The sequence below is a fragment of the Balaenoptera physalus genome, assembly GCF_965194825.1.
Source record: "Balaenoptera physalus genome assembly, chromosome: 8".
Lineage (NCBI taxonomy): Eukaryota > Metazoa > Chordata > Mammalia > Artiodactyla > Balaenopteridae > Balaenoptera > Balaenoptera physalus.
In genome coordinates this window covers 76,327,080-76,343,838 of record NC_138887.1, presented here as the reverse complement: position 1 = coordinate 76,343,838, position 16,759 = coordinate 76,327,080, and the positions used below count along the sequence as shown (strand labels likewise).

Genomic DNA, 16,759 nt, shown 5'->3' with positions numbered 1-16,759 from the left:
TTTCTCATCCAGATCCCAACATCCTAGCGGGTAACACAGAACTGATGAGCAGAGGAGATATGAAAAAGATGGCAAAGGTGCTAGAAAAAATTTCTGATTTAGCAGCACGACATTTTCACCTGCAGTAAATGTCTTTTGAGGTATCTACTGAGACCAAGCCCCTTTCTTGGAGAATTGGTCCTGACCTCCCATACCACATGAAGGACAGTGAGTGTAGATCATGCTTAATTTATGAGACCCCACAAGGCTGGTCAACTCATGACCCAAGCTGGGCACAGTAGACTCTTGCTCCAGGAACTGGAAAGTGGGCTGGTTGTTTGGTTGGGCTGGAGCTTGGAGAAGGCAGAGCTCTGGAGTTTGGGGCCACCATTTTCAGCCATGTGTCCAGAGAGGTGGAAAGCGAGGGGGTGGGGGAATTTTGCCGTGAATCAGAGACGGTGAGGGAAGCAGATACCAGAGACTGCCCATCCCTGGAGAGTCACTTCCTTGATTCGGAGTGACTCTCCACTTCCTATTTTCAGACCCTTGTGAAGCCTGATTGCCCTTCATTGGGAACCCTTAGGGTCTCCCACTAAAGTCTCCCTTTTTGCTTTGGCTGCTCTCAGTAGGTTAGTGTGTGTGTGTGTGTGTGTGTGTGTGTGTGTGTGTGTAAACTACATTACCATCTAACATTTCCTTGGGCTTGGATGGCATCTGAGAACAGTGTCATGAATGGCTATCTATCATGAGACTTGGAATATGGTAGGTAGGCCCATTACATATGTGTCGAAAGGATGGTTAGAATAGCCCCGGCATCGAGGGCGGTCTTACTGTAGAAGGGGAAACCTTCTATAAAGGATGGCCCTCCATTTCCCTTTTGGTCTCCCCCCAGATCTCGTGTGTGTCCTCTCTATAAGACCTTGTGCCAGGTGCTGCCTCTTCTTTAAAAAACATTTTTTATTTAAAAAACTTTTTTATTGAAGTCTAGTTGATTTACAATGTTGTGTTAATTTCTGCTATACAGCAGAGTGATTCAGATATATATTTAATATTCTTTTACATTGTGGTTTATCTCAGGATATTGAATATAGTCCCCGTGCCATATAGTAGGACCTTGTTGTTTATGGATGTTACTTCTTTTTTTTTTTTAATTAATTAATTTATTTATTTTTATTATTTTTTTTTGGCTGTGTTGGGTCTTCATTTCTGTGCGAGGGCTTTCTCTAGTTGCGGCAGGTGGGGGCCACTCTTCATCGCGGTGCGCGGGCCTTTCACTGTCGCGGCCTCTCTTGTTGCGCAGCACAGGCTCCAGACGCGCAGGCTCAGTAGTTGTGGCTCACGGGCCTAGTTGCTCCGCGGCATGTGGGATCCTCCCAGACCAGGGCTCGAACCCGTGTCCCCTGCATTGGCAGGCAGATTCTCAACCACTGCGCCACCAGGGAAGCCCCCTGGATGTTACCTCTTAAGCTTCAAATCTTCATTACCTCTTCGTCTCATTTGCTTCTTGGCCAATGCCTGCGACACGTCCCTCTTCTCAGCACCATGAAAGATTTTTTTCTAAGATGTGCAGACATGATAAAAACTTAATGTATTATTTTATCAGGGGTGAGAGAATTTGTGGCACACTATCTTAGGGCTTGTCTCAATTAGGGGGCGATTCTTTCCATCACAGAGAGACCAGAAGTTTCACGACATCCGGAGACAAAAAGCAGCCAAAGGATTTTACTGTCTTTTTATTTCCCATGAAATACAGCGCTAAGCAGTGTTCATATTTTACCCACACTCCTTCTTGGCCTCTGTCAAAGGAGGGATTTCCTCCAGTGCCCCAGCTGTTCTGGGGCCTGCACTGGGGTGGCCGGTGGGGAAGGAGGACACACAGAGGGTTCTGCTCCTGCCACAGCTGTGCTTGCGCAAGCAACCTTCCCTCAGGGCAAAAGCCTGTGGAAATGTCCAGTCTGACTCTCTTGTCATCTGGCACGATGAAGGGCAACTGTCTTTCTATTGTCTACCAGAAAATGGACGAGCAAGCACAATCTCTAAATAAAGGGACACTTGAAGAGATTATACCCCCTATTTTCTTGGTGTTAGTTATCTTCTGGAAAAAAGGCATGGGTCTTTGTGTAACTTGTTTAAAGAACTACGGTCACAGTTCGTTAACCTCACATTCTCCTTAGAAGGAGAAATCAGAATACCAGGTGTTTGTGCCAATTATAACTCATGGCGTGTCAAGCCCTGTGCTAGGTATTTTTGTAGGTACTTCATTTAAATGTTACTACAGTAAGGCCCTATTACTACTGATTTTCTAAGAAGTTAAGTCAGTGCTTAAAAGGTCACATAGCTGTAAGTAAAAAAATCTGGTAAGAAAAGGCCACACAGCTGGAGTGTGGCCCCAAGTTTGCCTGACTCTTAAAACTATGCTAGTTCCACTGCACTCTCATGCGATATTTCCCGAATTTGTCTGCTAAGACTTCTCAGCGTGAGTGCTTGTTGAAAATCCCATCCTGATATACGTGTATGTATAACTGATTCACCTTGCTGTACAGCAGAAAGTAACAACATTGTAAATCAACTATACTCCAATAAAAATTAAAAAAAAAAAATCCAATCCTGGGACCCACTACAGATCGAATAAATCAGAATCGTCTAGAAATGGGTATAGGAATTCATCCCAGGTGAAGCTTATCAGGCAAGTTAGATAAATGCTGCTGTCATGCCTTAAATGCTTTCTTTTTTTCCTTTTTAACCCAGTAATTCTTGACAAGGTGTGTGCTACAAAAGTCTTTTCTCTTTTTAATAAGCTTTTTATCTTGGAATAATTTTAGATTTACATATAAGTTGCAAAGGTTATACAGAGAGGTCCCATATACGTTCTCCAACCTATTTCCCTCTGATGTTATGCTCTTACACAACCATGATACATCTGTCAAAACTAAGAAACTAACACTGATCAGTCATTACGAACTGTATGAGGCCACCACTTACCCTGGACACAATAACAGAGAAGGAAAGGGAAAGACAGGACAGCCTGTAGTTCCTTTTTCTTTCCTTAATTCTCAGTAAGCAAAAGGCAGAGAGCGTTGGTAGAAGGCCTGTGATCAAGAAGCGATTTGAGTTCATTTTCTGCAACATTTCCACCATTCTGGTAAGAATGAAATACATATGCATGCATGAGCTATGAAACGGAAGCTGTGTAATTTTGATGGTTTCATGTATGAGTTAAATGCACTTCTATTTGCCTTTAAAACTAGCATTGCCTTGTGTAAAGATGAACAGTGAAATTCACATGAACACTTTAAAGTTGTTTTTTTTTAAAAATTATTAGCACCTTTAATTAATTATTTATTTATTTATTGGCTCTGTTGGGTCTTCGTTTCTGTGCAAGGGCTTCCTCTCGTTGCGGCAAGCGGGGGCCACTCTTCATCATGGTGCGCGGGCCTCTCACTATTGCGGCCACTCTTGTTGCGGAGCATGGGCTCCAGACGCACAGGCTCAGCAGTTGTGGCTCACGGGCCTAGTTGCTCCGCGGCATGTGGGATCCTCCCAGACCAGGGCTCGAACCCGTGTCCCCTGCATTAGCAGGCAGATTCTCAACCACTGCGCCACCAGGGAAGCCCCACGTGGACACTTTAAATTTTAAAGTTTTCTTTACTTAGCATGACATTAAATAGCAAGTTAAAAATACCATAACAAGTTGAGGTAGAGACTAGAGAAGAAGGAAAAACAGTTATATTTTTGTTCAACTGCACTTTTTCCCTACTTTTTGGACAAAGGGCCCCATATTTTCACTTTGCACTGGGTCCAACAAAATATGTAGCCAGTCCTGTTGACCCCTAGTCAAGAGCCATTGCCTTAACTTAATGAAGTCACCAGTGGTAGTGATGGTGGTAACCAGGCAGATGTATGGAAAGATGTCGGGGACAGAGAACTTTCTGCCATCCTAGGTGATTACAGCCATGGAGGGGGCTTATATTAACCAGCCCTGCCTGCCCAGATGGCTACAGGCCTCTCAGGGTGATTCCTATGCTTTGAACACTCCTGCATATGGCCCAGGGGCAGGAGGATTCCTGCTGCATCTTCTCAGTGGCCAAGTGCTCTTTGATGCAGAAAGTGTAACAGCAAATGCCGCACCAGGAAGCAGTTAGACCTTTGACCTGCCCCAGGCATGTGGCTTTTGCGTGGACCACTTGCTATTATACTGCATAATTATTTCTGTGCTCCAGTGGGCAGTTTTTCTCGTTTAGCTTGAATATTAAATCAAAGAAATATCTTCTGCATCTACCAAACCTACTAACTCATTCACCACGGAAGGGGGTGTTTGTGTGAAGAGGCAGCACAGTGGGTTCGGGACATCAGCTTTAATTTATATCTGAAAACAAGTTAGCCTAATGGAGCAGAACGGATACAAATGGCTGTACAACAACCTGCCCCAGCAAACAAAACGTGGCTCTGGTAATTCACAGACACAGTGGCATTCTCCTCTACTTGGAAATTTTCATTGCCATGCGCCTTTTAGGATAGGGTGTTCCTTTCAAAATAAGCAAGATTTGCAGCTGGTGGTGTGGGTGCATCCTTCCCCAGGGAGTGAGGCCATGCTGTGTGACGTGGAGAGATGCTGACCACGAGTAGGAAGAGTGACCCTCCGTGTGCTGGGGTGGCTGCTGGCAGCCCTGGGTGTGGACTGGCCCTTCTTGTCCTGGTGAGAGTTGTGTCCCTGGTGGTAAGACATGTGACCAAGGATCGGGCAAGGTTAGTAGGTGGCCAACTCAAACCTGCCCCATAGACCTCCCCTCTGTGAGAATCAGAACAGGGGTCATCGGAACCTCCATCCCCCCTCCCTCCTCCTCCCCAGCCAGCGTCACGGGGATCCTACCACCTTGGAGTTCTTCTCTGTATGTTCTTGCACTGCACCCCCTTCCCCAACTCCTTCTAATTTATACCCTTAGAGTGTCTTTTCTGGAATTTTCTGGAATTGTTTCCCAATTGGTCTCCCAGCCTCCTTCTACCTACCTGCTGTATAGAACTATGAAAATGGTCCTTTACAGACTGAAATTTGATGGTTTGGATCCTTGGAATAAAATCCATTGTTTCCATAGCTGTGAGGACAAAGGTGTCCCTCTTAGTATGCGAGGTCCTAAAAGCTCTTTCCAGAATGTTTTTCCCCCAGCTACCAGCAAAGCTCATTCCTCTCTTCCTTCAGAACATGTTTCAAATATTCAAACTGAAACCAAACACCCTTGACACTCCTTATCTTTCTCCCCACCCCTCATTCACCCCCCCTCCCCCCACTGGTGTGTTTCAATACCACACTGCACTTGTCAGCTTGTTGGCTGATAGACTCTTGTCTTCATTTGCCTCCTTTATGGTCTTTTTCTTCACCTGCACCAAGGTAATTTCTGCCAAGTTGGGTATTTTTCTCTAACTTACTCGCTGGTGTATCCCATCCCTGGCACACTGCCTGGTCCATAGTAAGAACTCAATAGTTATGTGTTGAGTGAATTGTCATATGGATCTGAGCCTCACCTACTTCTCTAGCTGTGTCCCCTGGCACCTCCCTAAAACACCCTGCGCTCCAGCCGTGTTAGATCCGTGAAGATCTGTATCACGCTTCCATAAATTTGTTCGTGCAGTTCCTTCCCCCTGCAATACCCTGTCTCCCCTTTTTACACATGCCACTCTCTTCTTCATCCTTCTGCATTCCCCTGGGGCCTCAGCAACCGCATCGTGCCTTCCATAGTGCACACTCAGCACTGGACCACGCTAAATGGGCCTTGGTTAGTCAGCATCCAATCCCAGAGATGCTGAGCAGCCCAGGACTAGATGGTGCCATTTGGGTCTTTCTCCCCACCTTGGTGTTTCAGATGTTTGATGAATAAATGCACAAATGAGATGCCCAAAGACAGACAACAAGTTAGTGGCAAGGACCAGAGTAGTGCCCAGATATGCTGGTCTTCCATCCATGGTACTTTATTTCCATCAGAGAACTCCTTTGAGAAGACATTCTGCCAACTTCCTGAAACCCACAATGTGGTTTCTGCACTTTACATCCTCCTTTACCAGCTTCCTGGTACCCAGCCTCTATTTTTTCTTTCAAAAATACATTTTTCTTCATTTGTCATTCTCCTAATTCCCTACATTAATAACAATATCACCTGATTAATCAATTTTCACAAAGTGACTGTTAAAGCACAGAGATTTTAGGCATGACGGTTTTGTTGAAATTTGTTTCAGATGTTTTGACATTACTCAAACCAAAGGAATATATCCTGGGCACCTTGGCAAGTTTTTTTGGTGTCTGTTCCATGAATACGTTTTATTTTTCATGATGAATTTCAAACACACATAAAAGTAGTAGGGATAGTACAATAGTAGGAATAGTACAAGCCTCAAAGATTCATTACTCAGATAAACAATTATCAATGATTTGCAACATTTCCTTTTTCTGTTTTATTCTTTGTTGAATTATTTTAAAGCTTATCCCAGACATCACATCATCTTATCCTACTTCAAAATGCCTCTTTTTAAAAAGAGAAACATAAACACAGTATCTTTATCACCCTTTACAAAATTAAAAATAATTCCTTGGAAATATAATACAATTTTCATGGAGGTATTTGAGGTGCAGCTTCTCTGTATCTCTCTAATTGTATAACAGAACAGAAATAACCCACACTAAGAAGGGATAGGGGTATCCATTTTACCTCCTCACACATTTTAGTTGGAAGTTTGAAACGGCCCATACTTTTTCCCTGGATGGATGGGCCTTCCTTGGGGCTTTCTTACTAATCTGGAATTTTCTCCTGTCAAGGGTCTCAGCAGACTTTGGCTTTGGAGAGTTGCGTTCTCTCTCTGGCCCGTCCTCAGGCCATGCTTCCACAGTCTAGTGCCTTTGAGGGCTGGCACCCCTGCTCACCATCTACAGGCCACCTATATGCCGAGGTTAAGTTGAACTTAGATGACCAGGAATTTCCATTTTCTGCCTTCCTTGTTGACCCTGGCACCTCATAAGCAGAGTGACCAGTTGAGAATAATAAGGAGAGAGTGTTCAGATTAGTTAAGTGACTAGCATTCACGTTAAAATGTTCAAAATCCCGATATCACCTATACCATCCATAAGGCCAGGGAGAGAGCACCAGAGAGACCTAGGGTCTGGGTGTCAAAACAGATGGCTCTGCTAGCCCTGTCATCCTCCAAGGCTAGCAGAGCCTTTCTTGCTTTACAGGAAAGCCCTTGGCCGTGGGCGTGTCCTCCGCACAAGATCCTCTCCTGGCTTGCAAGCGCCGAAGCCCTCAGTGCCCATCCCGCTCACAACCTCCCAGATTCGGCAGGATCCAACCCCTCCCCCGCCCGCCCTCTTTCCTCCACCCACCCCTGAGGCTCATTTCCCTCCCTTCTGCAGCGCCCCTTGTTTTCCCCGTTGCTAAGTAGCGTGGTGCACTCTGGCAGTGCTGGCCGTCGCCTGCCTGTCCAACCCTGCCCGATTCAGATTATTCAGATTAACCCTGTGAAGCCAGACTTGGTTTAAAACTCTGGGGCTGTGTGACAGTCCAAAGAACCACACCGAGGAGTCAGTAACAACCCAGAGCTTGCCTTCGCTAGCAGCCTGTCCTTTCCGGGAGGAAGGAAGCATGGTGACTGCGGGCTCCGTGCCCACATGCACTTGACTTTGAGTTCTGCCCCCCCCGCCCCCCACTTAGTGACCGAGTGACTTAGTAACTTCTAAGAAGTTACTCACCCTCTCCAGCCAAGTCTTGGTTTTCTCATCAGTGTTAAGGGGATAATAACATAACGGTTTCTGCATTTGTCTGCTCTGAGGATTAAATGAGTTCACGTGTGCAGAGTGGGCAGGATAGCGTCTGCTATGTCCTCAGATGTTTCCACCCGCATCTCACAGGTAAACATCAGTCACATGGTCCCTCCTGACTGCAGAGGGAAGGGGAGCAGAGTTTTGTGGGATATTTGCCAAGCACAACTGCTTCTGCCGCAAGGATGGAAAATGGAAAACTGATGTTGTCACTTGCTGTGAATAAGAGACGGTCATAAACAGATGTAATGAGGACAGTGTATTAAATTCTTGGTGGATATTTTTGCCTGCTAAACATTCTGATTCTTAGGTTTATTTAGTTTGTCTGAGATGTTGGGGGTGGGGGGGTGGAGAGAAAGAAGAGTTGAAGACATCCTAAAACATATTAGCACAAATGGAAAATTTCTCCCTGAAGGAATCAGAAAGATAGAAGGATGATTGAAAGAGGAATAACTTTCTCATTATATAATTCAATGTTGTTTAATACCTTGTCCATGTTCTATCTAAAATCATCTCTCTTTCTACTTAAAATCTGAGGGAGAGCAGTAGTCCACATGCCACACTCTGGGAAATGCTGTCCTCGTGGGCCTGGGTCCACATCATCCTCCAAGGCAGCAGCAAATATTTGTAAGATTTGCTGTGTGCCTGACACTGTGCTCTGGCTGCTATGGGCACAGGGTTCATGGTGACAGTCCCTGCCCTTAGATTTCATAGACTGGAGAGAGAAATAAGCCAGCAGTATACGGAACACATTTGGGAAGTACAGGTTGTTATTGGAGTGACCCTTGAAGGACAGCAGATTTTTTTTTTAAAATTAATTAATTTATTTATTTATTTTTGGCTGTGTTGGGTCTTCGTTTCTGTGCGAGGGCTTTCTCTAGTTGTGGCAAGCGGGGGCCACTCTTCATCGTGGTGCGTGGGCCTCTCATTATCGCGGCCTCTCTTGTTGCGCAGCACAGGCTCCAGACGCGCAGGCTCAGTAGTTGTGGCTCACGGGCCTCGTTGCTCCGCGGCATGTGGGATCTTCCCAGACCAGGGCTCGAACCCGTGTCCCCTGCATTGGCAGGCAGATTCTCAACCACTGCGCCACCAGGGAAGCCCGACAGCAGATTTTTAAAGAACAATTCCATAATGTCCTTCTTGTGGTGTGTTTACTGATTTTATTTCCTTTTAATTTCTCTTTCAGTGGTATTAATGGTATTCTAGTTGAGGTGAAACCCACTGGTAGAAGAAAAAAAAAATCAGCTATTATTTTCTAGATACTTTGAATTTTGTGCCCCTGAGACATCAAACGTCCTCGGAGGGCCACATGGTAAGAAACATAACGCCGCTTCAGGCTGTGGGGAAGCTGGGTTGCAAGTCTCGGAGAAGGTTCATAACAGTGTCAGATCAACACTGCAGTTATGGAACTCACTAAATGGAGGGAGAAGGGTAGCCAGCTGCGGGTCTAGCCCAGGTCCTGGTCTTCCTCCCTCTGAACAAGGCAGCACTGACCACGTCGTGCTCAATTTGTCTTCTTGGTAAAATTAGAGGATTGGACCAAACGTGCATTTCCTGCACACAAATGTTCGTAGATGGAAAGGAAGATTTCCCCTCAAGCCCCCGCCCACAGAGAATGGATGACCTTGGAGTTCTTGCCCTCTAAGTTTAGCCTCAGCCATTCCATCATTTGTTATTCTGGCACATTTGGGTTCTGTTTTTAGGTACTGGGGAAATAGTATTAACCTCATCACTGTTGTTTTCACTTACATATATCTTATTTAGTACTTACTATGTGCCAGGCACTGCCCCAGATACTTTAACAATATTAATTTAATCTTATAACAATGGGTACTATTATCACACCCATTTTAGAGATGAGAAAACTGAGGCATAGGGAGGTTAAGCAACTTGTTCAAGATCAGAAATCTAGAGACAGGCAGAGAGAGATTCAGTCTCAGGCAATCTGGGGCTAGAGTTTGCAATCACTGCTCTGCACTGTCTCTGGGCAAAATAGTTGAAAGCGCTAATAATAAGGTGAAACATATAGTAATGACATATAAAATAAGTATTTTTTAAACAATTAAATGATGAGACAATGACAGAAGTTGCACATGCACTTGGGCGAAGCCCTGTGAGAGAAGAAACAAAAAGTGGATCGTGCACTATGGGGGAGAGAAGGGAAATGCCTCATGTTTACAGACCTACCGGGATTTCCATATATTAGCTCATCTGCTCCTCACATCACCCTTATGGGGCTGGTGCTGTTATCATCCCCATTTTACAGGTGAGGCTAAGTGACTTGTTTAAGATCACACAGCTGACAAATGGTGGAAACCCAGACCTGAGTGCCTTGGGGTAGAGTTGATCTCCTGCCCACTGGCTTGGCCACCTCCGGGGGCAGGGCCAGGGGATCCACTGCTGTCAGTCCAGGACCCCGGAGTCCGGGTGTGGTGAGGGGGCAGCTGGTGACAGCTTTTCTGGGGACACGGAGGGTTCCCCGAGCGCTTCATCACTCCTGAGATGAAGGAGTGAAGTGCAGTGGAGGGGTCTCGCGGGTCTGGCAGGGATCTGAAAAACCAGCTTATCTGCTCAATACATGTCAGTCAGACTGACAGGTCTACTTAGGGAAAAGATGCACAGTGCATAGGAGATGCATATAGACAACAAGGAGAGGGTGCCTGGTTTAAAATGCTGCAGGACTAGATTACATCCCTGGGTAGAAATGCATCTAAAAGCTGTGCTGTCGCCTTGGACCAGGATTCCTCAACCTCTGCCCTATCGACATTTTGAGGAGCAAAACCCCCCTGGTTGAGTTCCACTTCTTTGATCGTGTAATTTGGGTTTATGAGCAGAGAACGCTTCCAGAAATTAGACTGTTTTGAGGTTGAGGAGTTGAGATTTTCTCTAAAATTCCTTCGAATTCTCAGAGCCTAAGAGAAAAAATGATGGATTAGCATCCACAGTACTTTATCACTCACTTAATTTTTGATATTTTGGGGAGTGTATGGAGAAGAAGGATGGGAAAGCATACTCAGCACACTTCTTTGCAATGCCTGTCTGTTTTATTTTGTTTATCTATATGGCTCTTACTTCACCTCGCGGTGAGACCAAGCTCCTGTCTTGCACCATATTGCCCTCTAGCGGCCACTTCGTTTGGTAGCGCACAGAAGAAAGGCGCTCCTGAAATTGCCTTTAAGAATGAAGCCAAGGAGGGGACTGGGGAAGTGGGCGGGTGCAAAGAACACTGTAGCTTCTGCCTCAGCCTCGTTGGGATACGTGGACGCCTTCGTCCAGCCGCGCCCGTTCCTCCCCGAGCCCCACCCGTCCTTCCTGCGACCCCACTCCTGCGCATCCCAGCAGCCCATGACCCCTTGCTCCTTCCCGCCGGCGTTCTGGGCCTCTTCTTTGCGGAGAGAATTCAAAGCTGCTTCCATTTTAAATAAAAAGAGCATCCTGTAGCTAGAAATATCCGACGAGAAGCGTTTTATGAATGCCCTGAAGAGAGTTGCTACGTGAAAAGAAATGATTCAGCTGAAAAAATATAGATAATTTGTTGTTTGTTTTTTTTAAGCTGGACCTCAGAAACTTCCCCAGGATGTCTTTCCTCCCCGGGGGAGAGCGCTGCTTTGCAAGGGCCCCTGTATCCTCCTCACCCACCTCCAGATCATTTAGTTAACCCCGTGGGTCAGGAGCAGCCCAACAAATGCATGTATTTGTCATCTTAAGAGCTTTGGCAAGCCGACTTGAATTTCAGGTAACTAGAGACCATTCTAATGGCTTTCTTCTGTCAGTAGGTGACATTGGGTAATTAGTAATCCTATAAAGCTTTTGAGGGTAGCTTCATTTTATTTTTTAAAAAAAAGATGAAAACCAAGAGAATGGAGACAAAGAAAGTTAGTCTACAGAGTTAAACCTCGTCTTCAAGGAGGATATTTTTAAAAGTAACTTTACATCTACATGTGGGCTTCAATTATATATTTACCTGTCTCAAAATATAATGCTCAAACATCAACCCACCCAAGCTTGGATGGTGAATTCATGATAGATATTTACTTTTTTTGCAAAGGGTGTTTTCTATTTCCATAAAATAAAATTTTATTCAAGACTATGGGAGCTAGACTTTCTCTTAACAATTAGGTAAAACAAATGACCCAGAAGTTTAATTGTAGACTAGAGCTATTAATGTAGTTCTGAGTTTAGGCCATACAAACAAAGAACAACAAATAACAAAGAGCCTGGTAGGTCAGACATTATGAACAGGAAATTTGCAGAAGCCTTGGAGATGGGCAGCAGCTGGGTTTCCTTAAGATTTATAGGCTTAATAGAATAAACATGCACTTGTTTATTTCTACTTTATATGAACATACACCAGATGAAGACACTCCACTACTTCCTTTAAATGCCCCACATTTGAAAAAAATCTCCCCCCTCTTTTCTTGTCTCTTAATGTGAATGACTTGATTAAGCAGCAGCTTGTGTTTTAAGACCATAAAACAAGCATAGATGTTTTACTTAAAAAATGGAAAGAATAAGCATTTCCTGTGTGTTTGTTTATATTTCTGAAACCTGTTTAACCTTTTTTCCCTTGTCATTTTACTTAGTATGACTCTGACACCCCAAGTTGACATGATCCTGAGCCCCAATACTCTGGAGATAGATACTACCTAAAAGAAAAGATGACATCTATGGAGGTATAAAAGAAGGGTTATCATCAATGAACTTGTCAGTATGATCCGCATAGATGGTGAACCCAGGTAGCTCGGGCCAATGAAGTTGGTATAGCAGTTACATTACCCATCCTCAGATCCAAGGATCTAAATGACAGTTAAAGCTCTGTAAACACAGCACCCAAGATGACTGGGGGCAGCTACTGTGTGACAAAGGAGACAGGGCTGCTGCAAACTTCTAGAACAAGTGGCTGAGTTGTTTAAGGAATTTCAAGACCCTCCAACTGGATGAGGGCCAAGTAATACATGATTGATCATCAGTGGTTAATATAATCGTGCAATTCTTGTTAACAAAATGTCAAAAAAAATCACAGGAATAAAGTCTAGATCTTGTCTCTAGCCATACGGAGGCCCTGATAAAGTGAGCCTTTTGGCTTATTATTGGATAGTCTATTGAAGCTGTCCTAAGTGTGCTAGAATTATCAGAAGAGCAGAGATCCAGTTCATTTAGAAGTTTGCTTTTTTAAAAAAAAAAATGCTCTTAACAGTGCTGACTCTCCCTCCATGGATCAAACCAATTTCCAACTACATATAATCCTGTCCATTTCCTTCTTCTCTCCATTCCTTTTTTCTTTCCTTCCCTCTCCTTTTCCAGGACAGCTGTGTTTTAGGCACTCTGTTGAGCCATGACAGCCTGAAGATTTTTGAGAAATTGTTTCAGCCTCTTAGGAGATGAGAGGCAAAATGTTTAACAAAGGCACAGGCAGGGGCAGATCCTGACTTTGTGAAGCCTGAAGCTTATACAATTTGGGGAACTCTCTCTCTTTTTTTTTTTTTTTTTAATTAATTAATTAATTTATTTTTGGCTGTGTTGGGTCTTCGTTTCTGTGCAAGGGCTTTCTCTAGTTGTGGCAAACGGGGGCCACTCTTCATCGCGGTGCGCGGGCCTCTCACTATCGCGGCCTCTCTTGTCGAGGAGCACAGGCTCCAGACGCACAGGCTCAGTAGTTGTGGCTCACGGGCCTAGTTGCTCCGCGGCATGTGGGATCTTCCCAGACCAGGGCTCGAACCCGTGTCCCCTGCATTGGCAGGCAGATCCTCAACCACTGCGCCACCAGGGAAGCCCGGGAACTCTCTCTTTAAAAAAAACAACAAAAAAACTATACAATGACAAGTACAAAATTAGGCATGATAGAGAATATTTACTGAGACTGAAAAAATAAATCACAACAAATTACTAGAAACTTGGAGGCTTCGGTCCTTTCTCTTGAAGACCTCTTTAGGCAGTGTACCAAAGATGCTTAATTAGAAATGCTTTCTGATTGCAGCCTGGCTTCCTCTGCTGCCCTGGAGTCCTCAGTGACTCCTAGAACTCACAGTGGCCTGAGCTAAAGAAGGCAGGAGGCTTCAGCTTCATTCACTTCTTCAAATTTCACATCTAGTCTCAGGAGCCATCACTCAGAGTGGTCAGCAGCTGAAAGCAGCCTGTGGCCATGCAGGAAGGTCCTGAAGAGCATCAGAGGGTGCGTGCCGGAAACATGCTGAGAGGCAGTGTAGCTCATGGTCAAGAATATCGGTCTGGGTGTGCTCGGCAAGATGGGTTCCAAGTCCTGTTTGTGCACTTCACTCCTTGGAACCTCTTTTTTCGTGTCTATAAAACAAGGGTGATTAAAAGAGATGAAGTATATAAAGCACACAACCAAGTGCCTGGCATGGAGCAAACAGCCTTTGCCTGATGGAGGGATTTACTTGAAAGTTTGATATGGAAAGTTATTTGTGTGTCTCTTTGCATTTGTCTCACTCCCCTCTTTGCATTTGTCTCCCTTCCCTGTTGACTACAGGAGACATTGAATATCAGTGAAAAACCCATTCCCTAGTTAATGTTCTCCGGCGTGCCTTTTATACTGTCTGTCGGATCCAATCCATCATGTAGGTAATCAGATTATACATTGCCTTCTCTATGAATAAGAAATGAGGGGATGGTATTTTGTTTCCTGCAGTCCCCTATCATGAGACTAGATACAGGATGCAGATTTCTGCTCCATGGCTAAAGGGAGGGTGCAGATAATAAATCATTTCACATTTCTGGGATGGAAGACAGGCTCCTTGGGGATTCTGTGGTTGTGGAAGCTGTGGTCTTCTTCATGATAGGCACTGTGGATGTAGCCTGTGCTGGCCGATGGGGAATGGATGGAAACTTTAGGATACAACCAGTTCTGCCTGGGTGGGGTGTGGGGAGCACTTGAGAGCCAGAGTGCCCAAGTGGCTTAGGTGAAGCACCAGTGGAACTTATACTCCCTCCCAGACATCAGTAAGGTGTTAGGACCCCAAATGCTCCTCAGCGCTGCAGAAGGTTTTGCAATTTTTGAATGCCAGGAGCTATCACTTAACTTCTTAATGTTTCAGTTTCCTTAGCTGTAAAATGGGGACAAAAGCTCCCTTGCTTGCTTCACTGGAAGAACAAAATATAACAATGCAAGTGGAAATTCCTTGTACATCTAGAGAAAGCTATAAAATATTGCTGTTAAAAGCAATAGTATAAGTTAGCATCGTGGAGCCGTTATGCGTAATTTCTTAACTCTACAACAATGAGATTTCCTCATACTCCTTACATTTGCACTTTGGTGCTGCTTTATTGTTTAGATAGGTTATAGAAATTAATTGAAAACATTAAACTCTACTGGATTCTTTCCTCCTAATTGGGGTAATACTATGAAGGCAATTCATTCGCATATAGTCATGGTCTTCCTGTTTTCACCAGGGTTGTTTCTAGCATTTCTCAAGTCAGTGAAATAGCGCCACCGTGTGGTCTCATGGCTTACTGTCTTCACTACTCATTTAAACCTTTGAATTTTTAATTATAAATATTGGCAGATAAGTATCAAAAGTCTATTTTCTGTTTAAATTAAAACACATTTGCCTATATTTACATGTAAAATATATGGACGTAATGGAAATTTTTCAAAATTCAGTGGAACCCCCCTTCAGCTGCATTTGTGAACCACTTGTTAGTAAAAGGAATTTTCCATTTGTCCTTGGCATGAAAGTGATTGAATAATGTTTGTGAGTGATAGCAAGCTTAATCTCGGCCACAATTCTGCCTTTGTGATGATGGTAACTAAGAAAATGCACTTTTAAAAGGATATCTCCCCCAATATGCTGAAGAAAAAGTACATATGATGTGTATATTCCACAAAATATATTTTATTGGGGGGGTACATAAGGTAATACATCTTTAACAAGAAATAAGAATCAAAACAAAGTTTTAAAGTGTACTTAGCTAGACTCCCTCATCTATACGTGAATTAATCAAACAGTTCAAGGCAGAAGCACTTTTGGAAATGACGCAATAACCCTGCATTTGACCGATATTAAATGGAAGAGCATGACAAGGATATATTTGTTAGGGAGACTATCACAGCAAGGGATGATTCTCTGTTTTTTACCATGGGATAAGAGAGAAAATAATAACTAAATGTTTATTTAGCAATGCACTGTGTAAAGCCCTTTACCTGCATTGTTGCATTCAGTAATTGGGGAGGGGGAGGTCAATCATGTCCCTTTAAAATATTATAAGGGAATTAAAAAAAAACAAAACAAAAAACTAGCCAGTGTGAGCAGAAGCACACATTCAAGCTAGGGGCTAAACATCAGCCTGGCAGTGCTAGGGGCTCAATAGCTTTGAATGCTCTGGGTGGTTGTTGCCCTCTGGTGGCCATTTTGAGAATTTACTAATTTAACACAAATTAAAAGCAGCAATGAACTCTAGCACCCAGGAAGCCCGTTGGTGAGTGCCAAGTCCTGTCCAGGGAACCTGAAGCCACTGACATGTGACCAGTGAAGTACGACCATGTTTGTTGTCATTAAGTTCCTGCTGTAGATGAAAGAGATCATCAGCAAGTGAATTCAGCTCCACCGATGTGTTAGGATTCAATGGGGAATGCCTACAATGACCATGGGCTGACATGGCCACTGTCTGTTTTCCCATTTTAGCTGTTAAATCAAATGAGAGCAAACGTTGAAAACATTAAATAGATCACCCAAAGGATAAACAAACTGTGGTATATTAATTTGATCCAGTTACAATGGAAAGCTTCTTTTTGTAGTGTATCAATAACATCACAAATCTGTGCATTTGTGTGTGTGGACACATAGGAAATTCAAGAATGACAGACATGAAATGGTCAGTAATCCTAACCTCTGGAGATGAAGATGAGGGCAAGAGAATGAAGACTTTTACTTGATCACTCATTCATGTATTAACACAAATTTGTGTATCTTTCATAATAAAACAATCCTAAATAAAATATACAGATAAAAAAATGAAGAA

General features: G+C 43.9%; 1 protein-coding gene across 18 annotated transcripts in view; it reads left to right on the top strand.

Moving 5' to 3' along the window:
- TRIL (TLR4 interactor with leucine rich repeats) overlaps positions 1–16,759 on the top strand; it is a 137,481-nt gene that overhangs the window by 35,610 nt on the left and 85,112 nt on the right. For 2 of the 18 annotated variants that reach the window (XM_082471810.1, XM_082471805.1), the window contains exon 3: positions 12,364–12,453. The exons of 15 other annotated variants lie outside the window; for them this stretch is intronic. The gene's annotated coding sequence lies outside the window, so the exon portion shown is untranslated. Of the gene's footprint in view, positions 1–12; positions 143–12,363; positions 12,454–16,759 lie in introns of those variants that run through there. One more of the 18 variants, XM_082471806.1, reaches the window with a different exon arrangement.